The sequence below is a fragment of the Anoplolepis gracilipes genome, chromosome 10, assembly GCF_047496725.1.
Source record: "Anoplolepis gracilipes chromosome 10, ASM4749672v1, whole genome shotgun sequence".
NCBI classification, from domain to species: Eukaryota; Metazoa; Arthropoda; class Insecta; order Hymenoptera; family Formicidae; genus Anoplolepis; species Anoplolepis gracilipes.
Window position 1 is genome coordinate 11,887,071 of NC_132979.1, and position 10,082 is coordinate 11,897,152.

Below are 10,082 nucleotides of genomic sequence, written 5' to 3' on the forward strand. Positions count from 1 at the left end.
TTACTAATATTATTAGCAATGCTTTTACTAATATTTTTAATTTCTACGCAACGTAGAAATTTTTAATATTATTAAATTTTAATATTATTAGTAAATAGCAATGCTTTTACTAATATTATTAGCAATGCTTTTACTAATATTTTATAATTTATAATTGTTATTATATATCATATTATATATACAAATAATATTCTCGTAGATAAAATTCACGTAATATAAAAAATATAAATATATAAAATATATAATAAAATATATATATATATATAAAATAAAAAATAAAAACATCATAGATGACCCTGACTAGCGTGGACTAAATTCGACCCTGTCAATTCCTAGGTCTCTTTTGGTGTAAACGATTCACGAATAGACCTACTTTGGGTCACAGCTTAGGTCAGGTCTCAATCAGGTCACTCAGTGTAAACGTGGTCAATATGTGGACAATGAGGCCGCGAAGGAGACGAAAGTGACGACAAACGTCGACCCCATCGTGCAGAGAACGTGACAATCGGCGAAATCACCGTCGGGACAGTTTCCGCATCATCTACTCGGTGATATTGGCGGCCTGTATGACAGCGTAGGAAGCGAGGGCCGCCAAGTGTTTGCCACCAGATACAATAACCCGGCTGCTCGTGTTACAACTTTTAAAACGTCGATCTGTTCCTGGAGTGCGCAATTGCTACCGAGGAGTCCCTCAGGAACGCTTTGTCCGGCGTGATACATGCCGCTGGCGAGGAAGATAACCGTCCACTATACAACACTATACGATGCAAAAAGCAGAAATCACCGGAGAACATGTATTCCCCTTCCGCATATATAAGTAGAAACAGCTACTGTCCGTAGATTGCAGTAACAGTGTACTAACAGAAAACAACTGTGGCTCTCAAAATAAAAAGAACAAAACACGAGAGACTATTCGGTATTCCGTGCAAATGGTCAATGAACTGATATATTCTTAACTTTTATTTTTTTTACCCCTTAAATCACAACAGGTAGCTTCAAACTTGATTTTGAATATATCCAAAAATTTTATAATTTAATATATATCTAAAAATGTAATTATATGTATATTTTCACATTTACAAATTCTTGAATTTAAAAGAATATATAAATATTCTGGAGAATTTTTAAGTATATAGTTTAAATATATATATATATATATATAGTGTCAATTAAAGTAGAAAATATTTTAAATTAATTCGACTACATTAATTTCTTAAATTCTCCCATATATTAATTTCTTTAATCTTTTATTAAATCATTTATCAATTTCTTCGATCTTACATTGAAATATTGACTTATCATATATAAATGTATTCAATTCGATCACGTTTTAAATATTACAAATTTCGTTCTATTTTTAATAACAAGAATTCTCATTGCATAAATATTTAAATATTTAAAAATAAAGGAATTATTTAATCCTTTTTTATCGGCACATAATCGATCAAGTATTTCATATCTGATAAAAAAGTAAGCTAATGTAAGTAATAAAAAAGAATTTTAGTTTTTATTCTCATGTAAGTATATTTAAAATTTATATTAATGACTTTAAGCAAAGTATTGGGTGATTTTTTTCAGGAGCGCTCGTTCAATCATTGAGCGTGTATGAATTGGATCAAAAAGTGGAGGAATTACGATGCGCGGCTTTCCCAGCGGGCTCGCAAATTAGGCATTTGCAAATATCACATTCCGCGATCCACAAAATAAGCAAGATTGCTTTCGAACGACTGAGCAAAAGCCTGGAAACCTTGGCACTCGTATCCGGCCGACTACCTCACGTACCTCAAAAGGCTATAGTTATACTACGCCTACTCAAAGAATTGGATCTGGAGGCTAATCTTGTTTACGAGCTACCTAGCTCCAGTTTCTATGGACTCTCGTTAATTAAACTGAACCTGAAAGGTAATCAAATCATGAAAATTTCGGAATACGCCTTTGCCGGTCTCGAGACTACTTTAAAGGATTTAAATCTGGCGAAGAACAAAATCAGAGTGTTCCCTATGACCTCCTTAAGAAAATTAGAGCATCTCATGTCCTTGAGGCTCGCGTGGAATGAGATATCTCAGCTCCCGGAGGACGGCTATTTCAGGCTAATCGCCTTAAACTTCCTCGATCTCAGTAGCAACAATTTCAAGGACATTCCGCTCAGCTTTCGCTGCTGTCCGTCCTTAAAGACACTCTCTGTTTATTACAACGCGGTCGAGTCGGTCGACAAGGATGCCTTTATATCGTTGATCGATCTCGAGTTGATAGATCTCAGCCACAACAAAATCGTGTTTGTTGATGTGGCTTCCGTGCCAATCAAAAGCTAAGGTTAATCGATCTCAGCCACAATCACATACACTATATCCGGGGGGTATTCTCAAGGTTGCCAGAACTGAAGGAACTCTTCCTCGCGGAAAACAACATTCTTGAGATACCGGCGGAGACGTTCGCCGGTAGTACGAGTCTCTCGGTCGTTTATCTTCAACAAAATGCCATTAGAAGGATCGATGCGCGTGGTCTGGTGACGCTTGGTCAATTAGCGCAGCTACATCTGAGCGGAAATTACATCGAGAAGGTGCCGCGTGACTTTCTCGAACATTGCGAGAATCTCTCGACGCTCTCGTTGGACGGCAACAATATCCGCGAACTCGAAGTAGGCACATTTGCCAAGGCGAAGCAGCTGCGCGAATTACGACTGCAAGATAATCAAATCACCGAGGTGAAGCGCGGCGTATTCGCGCCGTTACAGTCGCTTTTCGAGCTGCATCTACAAAACAAAGCCATCACGGACATGGAGACCGGCGTACTGAGATCCTTGCACAGTTTGCAACACGTGAATCTGCAGAGTAATCTTCTAGCGGTGCTTGACGATGTGTTTCAAGTGTCAAACGACGTCGGTGAAAACAGCAGTAGCTCCTTGGTTTCCATTCAACTGGACAACAATGGACTCAACGTCTTATACAACGATTCGTTACGAGGTCAGGCCTCGGTCAGGATCATATGGTTCAGACACAATAGACTGACGCGTCTTCAAGCTCCATTATTTCAAGACCTGTTGCTAGTCGAGCGCCTGTATCTCACAAACAATTCCATCTCGTGGATCGAAGACACCGCCTTCAAATCGATGAAGGCTCTCAAGATCCTCGAGCTCAATATGAATCGGCTGAGTCACGTGACCGTAAAAACATTCTCGAAGCTCCACGAACTCGAGGAGCTCTATCTGCAAGACAATGGTCTACGTCACCTGGATCCTTATGCCTTGACGGCTCTTAGAAAACTGCGGGTCCTCGATCTGGCTAATAATCATCTTAACGTGTTGCACGACAATATCTTCCAGGAGGAGCTACCAATTAAAACGCTCAACCTGAAGAATTGCAACGTCAGCGTGATCGAGAGAGGTGCCTTTCGCGGATTGAACAATCTCTACGAGCAGAATCTCGAACACAATCATTTCACTGCCATGGCGTTAAAACGCCTAAATCAGGATTAAAAGTTTTAAGAATCTCGTACAACAATTTCAGTGAAAGCAACGAGAATTTCTTTGACGGTTTACCGTCTCTTCAGCATCTGGCGATGGAGCCGTTGCAGATAGACATAATATCGGGACGTAAAGCCATATCCTCGAAGAATCTAAGAAAGCTATTGCTTAGTAACAATCTATTCGAGGTACTACCAGCGAAGTTGTTCTTGGGCCTGGAAGCTCTCAAGAAAGTCAAACTCGACGGCAACAGATTCAAAATAGTACCGTACGACGTGTTCGCAAACGCTACCACGATAGAATTTCTTTCTCTAGCCAACAACAGTCTTGCTCACGTGAATATGTCGTGACTGAACGGATTGATCAGTTTACGGGAGTTCGATTTACGCGGCAATTATGGCTTCGCTGCCGTTAATTTCTCTCGTTTAATATCCGTCGACCTGAGCCACAATTATCTAAAGACTCTTTCGGCCAATTTTTTTGCGCGTTCAAATATGCTGAGGAAAATCGACCTGGCGGCTAATAAGTTCCCGGCAATATCCGTCGTAGCGCTTACGGCGCAAAATATACCCAGTCTAGCCTGGTTGAACCTCACGGCTAATCCTCTTGTGATAATACACCAGATTAGCTTAGAGGCGAAGTTTCCGGCTCTACAAGAAATTCATATCTCCGGGACAAATTTTGCTAAAGTTACTAGCCAGGACTTTAAGGCATTTCCCGCATTAATGCATCTCTTTATGGGTAGCAATATGATAGTCTGGGTGTCGCCCAGCGCGTTTCGAAATCTTACGAATTTATTGACATTGGATAGATCCAAGATTAGAAGACTTAGAAGTGTCAACAAGCTTAAGCTGCTGCCGCAGGAAAGCCTGAGGGGACTGGAACACCTCAGACTTCTGAATCTCATGCACAATCATTTGAAAAAGCTCAAAGACTTTCCGCCTAACCTAAAGGCTTTGCAAGTACTCGATCTCTCGTACAATCAGAGAAGCGGAGTGGGAAGGAGCATCGTTTCAGCATCTGGAGAGTCTAGCCGAACTGCACCTCTATGGAAATTGGATATCATCCATCTCGCCGGACGCATTCAAGCCGCTGAAAAAGCTCAGGATTTTAGATCTAAGTAAAAATTACTTAGCAAACTTACCACTGAATGCCTTTCGACCTCTCGAAACGTAAATACGGAGTTTACGGGCCGAGGGTAAGTACGATTTATTACTTTATTTATGTGCCGCGAGCGATTTTAATCCGTTACTTTTGTGAAACTCTACCTTACGGTGACCTTTTAATTATCAAAGATAATTACAAAAAATTATATACAGTATTTTTAAAATGTATAAGATGTATTTTCTTTTATGTACAATATATAATTTTTATTTTCTTATTTTTTAGAAGATAACGTGAAGGCAAGTTTTTCGACATTTAAAATATTTGCATACATATTTTGAGATTGTGTTATATAACTGTTTCTTGATTTAACACGAAAAAGTTTCTTTACGTTCAACAATATTATTCATGTATGCCACATGTGCCATTCACATGGATCATGTTATCTTTTACTCGACAATAGCAATCACAGCCGGTAAGATGATTGGTTGTATGCAAAATTTTCCGATGTGTTTTCGCATGCGAGCGAGTTTGATTCGGTTGAAAATAATCGCGCAGGTAGTTATATTCGTGGAACTCCTCGATGTCGAGGATACGATAAGAACACACAAAGCCACGTTACAAAACGTCCTAAAGACGTCGTAGAGACAACTATAACATCGCGGTATAATTCACATTGTAATAAAAGTCGGGATATTTACGGCAAATTCCAATGTTTAATCTTTATAACCATCAAAACTCTCGTGACTAACTTTTTGAAAAACTTTTTTTTTTTTAAATCCCAGATATACTCGCGCTAACGATCGCTTATACAAGACTGTAATATGCCACTTGTAGACATCGTAAAACTCTCATTTCCAAGATAATTATGGTCATATTATATATGATTATATGGTTAAATTCGCGTATAGAAAATCCGCTGCATTGCGACTGCGACTCCCAGGAAATGTGGGAATGACTGCGCGATCATCAGAAGCTGCGGGATGGGCCGGAATCGTGGTGGCGGACTAAGAATGAACGACGTGGACAGTGATCTGTTGAGATGCAAGCAGCCGCCGGAGCTACGTGGACTTGTATTCTTGGATTTGGACCCGCGCGCCTTCTGCTCCGCGCCTTTGATATTGAAATTGGCGATTCAGGACATGCAGCCATTCTCCGTACTGGTGTCGTGGCAGAGCAGGAATCACTCCAGCTTGCGCGGCTATCAGGTGGCCTATTATGCCCTGGACAATGTTGACAAGGTACTAGAATACGCAGACATTCTCTCTCATTATGTATCGCAGCGATGCCGTCGCTAAAAAGCGAACGTGAGGTTTAAAGCGGAAGAGGGAGGCATAAATCGAGAGGGTGGAACGAGTGCGTGTAAAGTGTAAAATGGCTTGATTCAATCGATAGTAAAAGCCTGGATGCTCTCTCGCTCTCCGCCTCCATCGACGAGGCTCTAACTTATCCCTTGCAAAAAAGTGTCGTCACACCGTCCTGGCTGATCGATCGCGCGCGCGCGCGACCGTGCAAAAAACTGGCGCAACGTTTCGGATTAAGTAGTAGTAGTAGTAGTGTGTTTATTCCGGACTCCCATAAGGATTGCCGGGGTGTTTTCAGGAGACCACCAAACCCCTCACAATCTCCTTACTACCTCTCCAAAATACACATCAACTATTATCTATGTACATATATACAAACTGTACAAATAATACCTCTTTATGACCCCTTCACCTCTTTGCCCCATTCCCTTCCCCCGCGAACCTGGCCATTTTGCGACCCTTACATACTGAATTCCTCTCCCTCCCTCACGACCCACCCTCTCTCCCTTATCTCTCCCTTACTCCCTTCTCTCTTTCCCGTTCCCCTCGCTCCCCCTTTCCCCTCCTCTCTCTCCTCTTCTCCATCTCTCTCTCTGTTTTTCTATCTCTCCTCTTCGTTCCTCCTCACTCGTCCGCTGTCTCCCTCTGTCATCGGCCACGCTTCTTCCTTTCACTCTGTCGTCCTCTTCTTCTCTCCTCTCCTAATCGTCCTCTCCTTCTCTCTTCTTACTTCTCATCCATCTTATCTCCCTCTCTTCTTCCTCCTCTCCTCTTTCTGACCCTCTCTCATCTCTCCTCTCTCCTCTTTCCCATCTCTCTCTCTCTATTTCCCCGTCTCTCCTCTCCCTTTGCCCGTTTCTTCTTCTCTCTTCTAGTCCTTTTCCTTCAGTCATCCTCTTCTTCTCTCCTTCCACTTCTCTCCTACTCGTTCTCTTCTTCTCTCCTCTTACTTCTCATCTTTCTCTCCTCTCCATCTTCTGCCTTCCATCTCTTCTCCTCTTCTATCCATCTCCACTTCTTCTCATCCACTCTCAGTTCCCTGCTTGTTGTTATCACTTTCCTGCCTCTCGCTCTCTTTCTTCTTGCTGCTTCCCCGATCCTCCATCTCATCTTCCTCTCCTCCAGTGTCAGATCCTCATCCACTCCCACTCCCCAGTTCCCTCTGATCTCTCCTTCTTTCTCTAATACCTCTTCCCCGTCCTTTCTCTTCTCTATTTCCGTTAACACCATCCATGTTCCGTCCTCCCTTCTTCTTTCTTCTATCCATTTCATTCTCAACTTCCTGCCTAATTCCCTCCTAATGATTCCTTCCACCATATATCTCCTCTCCTCCTGATCTGTCCCCTCTATTCCTCTCTATATCACATTTCTCTCTCTTTTCTTTCTTTTTTTCTCTTCCTCTCTTTCCGCTCTCTCTCTTCTCTCCATATCCCTGCGTTCTTTCTCCTTTCTCGTTCTTTCCGCTCTTCCCTTCATCTTCTTCCAGACACTCCTGCTTTTCCTTCTTCTCTCTTTCCTTCTTTTCCTTCTCTTCCACCCACTTTTCCTCTTCGTCCTCTTCTACCATCCCCCACCATGCCTCACCGTCTCTGTTCTCCTCTCCTCTTCTCCTCTGCTCTCGCCGCTCTCCTCTCCCTCTCTATTCCCTCATCTTCCCGACTTCTCCTTATCTCTTTCTCCCTCGGCCCTCTCTCCTCTCTCTTCTTTCTTCCCCTTGCCATTCTGCCGCTTCTCTCTCCATTTCTTCCTCTTTCACCTTTTCTTTCTTCTCACACTCCACCTTTCCTTCCCCGCTCTCCCTCCTCACCTCTAAATCTCCGCCGATCTTCCTCCCCGCCACCTCCTCTCTTTCATTCACTTCCTGTCCCTTCATCTCTTCTTCCTCCCTGTCCTCATCCCCCTTCACTTTGATCCACTCCTTTTCTCCTCTTCCTTCTTCCTTCCCTTCTCTCTTCTCTTCCCTTTGCCATTCTATCTCCCTTTCTTTTTTTCTTTCCTTCGTCGCCCCTTCTCTCTTCCCTTTTTTCGTTTCTTCTTCTTCCCTCTTCTTACCATCCTCCCGCTCCCCCTCCTTCTTTTTCCATTCCTTCAACTCCTCGTATATCCCCTTCACTACTGTCAGCAACTCCACCATATCCTCCTTCATCTCCTTGATTTCGCTACTTATCTTCCTCATCTCCGTCCACTCCCCCTGCCCCTTTTTCCTCGAACCCATTTCCTTCAGCCACTCACTCTCTTGCTCTCCTTCTGTCCTGTCTTCTACCTTCACACTTCTCACTTATTTCCTTCTCCTTCCTTCTCTCTGTCCTCGCACTTCACCGTCTACTTCACTTTCTATTCCTGTCCACCTTCACACTTCTCACTTATTACCTTCTCCTTCCTTCTCTCTGTTCTCGCACTCCACCGTCTACTTCACTTTCTATTCCTATTTCTCCTCTAACCTTTCAGCCACGTGCTTTTGTCCGCTTACTTGTCTTAATCCTGATCGATAATCCTTCTCGCTGCCTTCCCCGATATCGATATATCATTTCGTTCCCCGCTACGCTCTCTCGCCGTCTCCTGCCGTCATCTGCCGTCTGCCGTCGATACTCTGCTTCCTCTCTCTCTACCGCATCTCTTCTCACTCTCTCCTTACCGACCCGTTTCCGTCTCTTCTCCCTCCTCTTCCGCGCTCCCTGCTTCTTCTCATTCTCCTCAAATCTCATTTATTCCCCTTTTTTCTTTTTATCCTTTCTTTTCGTTACTTCTCTCCTGATTCCTCTCCAGTTAAACTCCTTGCTATCTTCCCTCTTCCTTCTTTACTCCCTCAGTTTCCCATATTCCACTCACTTCTTTGTCGTTCTCTTGCCATCCATGACACTTCCACGTCATCTTTCTCGTCCTCTCGACTTCTCATCCTCGTATTTCTTCGCTCTGTTTGCCCTTCACCTCCACTCCACTTTCTCCCACACCCGTGTCCTTCTTCTTATCCCTTAACTCATCCCTTTCACTCTAAACTCTTTCTGTCCACTCACAACTCCTATCTTTCACCGGACTCTCAATTCGCACGTGCACTCGCTCCACCATCTTATCCCCTCTCTATTTCGGATTAAGTATTTTCACCATTTCAAAGAAAATGCGCGAATTTATCCATTTTTATTAATTGCCGGATAATAGCGACACACTGGCAATCTCTACGCGCTCATTATCTCGCGAGAAAGAATTTTGCTTTCATTATTTCAACAGGGCGATATATAAAGATATTTTCGTCAAAGTAGTTGAAAAACGTTAATGTGCTAAATGATGATATAAAGAGAGATAAAACTAAAGACTCGTATAAATAATTGATGAATATTATTTATCAATATTTACTACTGTAAAAATGTTATCATTTAACTTACTTTATTGAAAAATATCAAAGACACGGGCATGATTTTGACTGCCCTAAATTCCACAGATACGTGCCAAAATACTCGAGCCCAGCGCACGCTCGGTGAAACTGTCGAAGTTGTCGTTGAACACTCGTTACTTGATCTGTGTGTTCGGTCTCGGTAATTGGATGACATCGCGGACGGAGAACGGGCCGATCGAGCAGCTGAATTTCACGTAGATCGAGATACTCGCGTCGACGCCGAGTCCGCAGATGAAGGATTCCACGACTAGCCGTTGTACCGAGATAAAGACGTTGGACGCGCTGAACGCGATAATTAGCAGCGACGGCGGTAGCGTCAGCAGTTTCCTCACGAGACGGCTCGGCTTGATAGTCGGCTGCTGCATGAGCTTTGTCGTCTTTCTTCTACTGGACTATCTCAAGGTGAAAAAACAATGAGAGGCGGTCAAGAGAGAACAACAGCCGATACGGCCCGAATACATATCGTATCGGCACTTCAACATACAAAGCAGCGAAGCCGGTGATGCCGCTGCTAGGATGACCAACATCCCAACTTCATCAGCAATACTACGTTGAACGTATGAGAAAAGCCACGGAACTCCCGACTCCTGGAGGTTTCGAACGTGTGAGCAATAATCGATGGATTCGAGCGTGTTTGCTGGTTCGAAGGGCTCCCCGACTCGCGGAAGTTTCGAGTTTACACACCAAATGATCTCAAACTGTGTCGAATTTTCGACACGACGCCAAACTGTTTTACGAAATCTGAGCAACTATTCGCGATTAGTGGTGTTGTGCGCTCAAATGATACGCACCGAAAGGGTGCTAAACTATATAGAATGCT

The 10,082-nt window shown here is 43.1% G+C and overlaps 1 pseudogene; it reads left to right on the plus strand.

The window, feature by feature from the left end:
* The first annotated feature begins 431 nt into the window (after positions 1 to 431).
* On the plus strand, positions 432 to 9,825 carry LOC140670428 (uncharacterized; annotated as a pseudogene).
* The last annotated feature ends 257 nt before the right edge of the window (positions 9,826 to 10,082 follow it).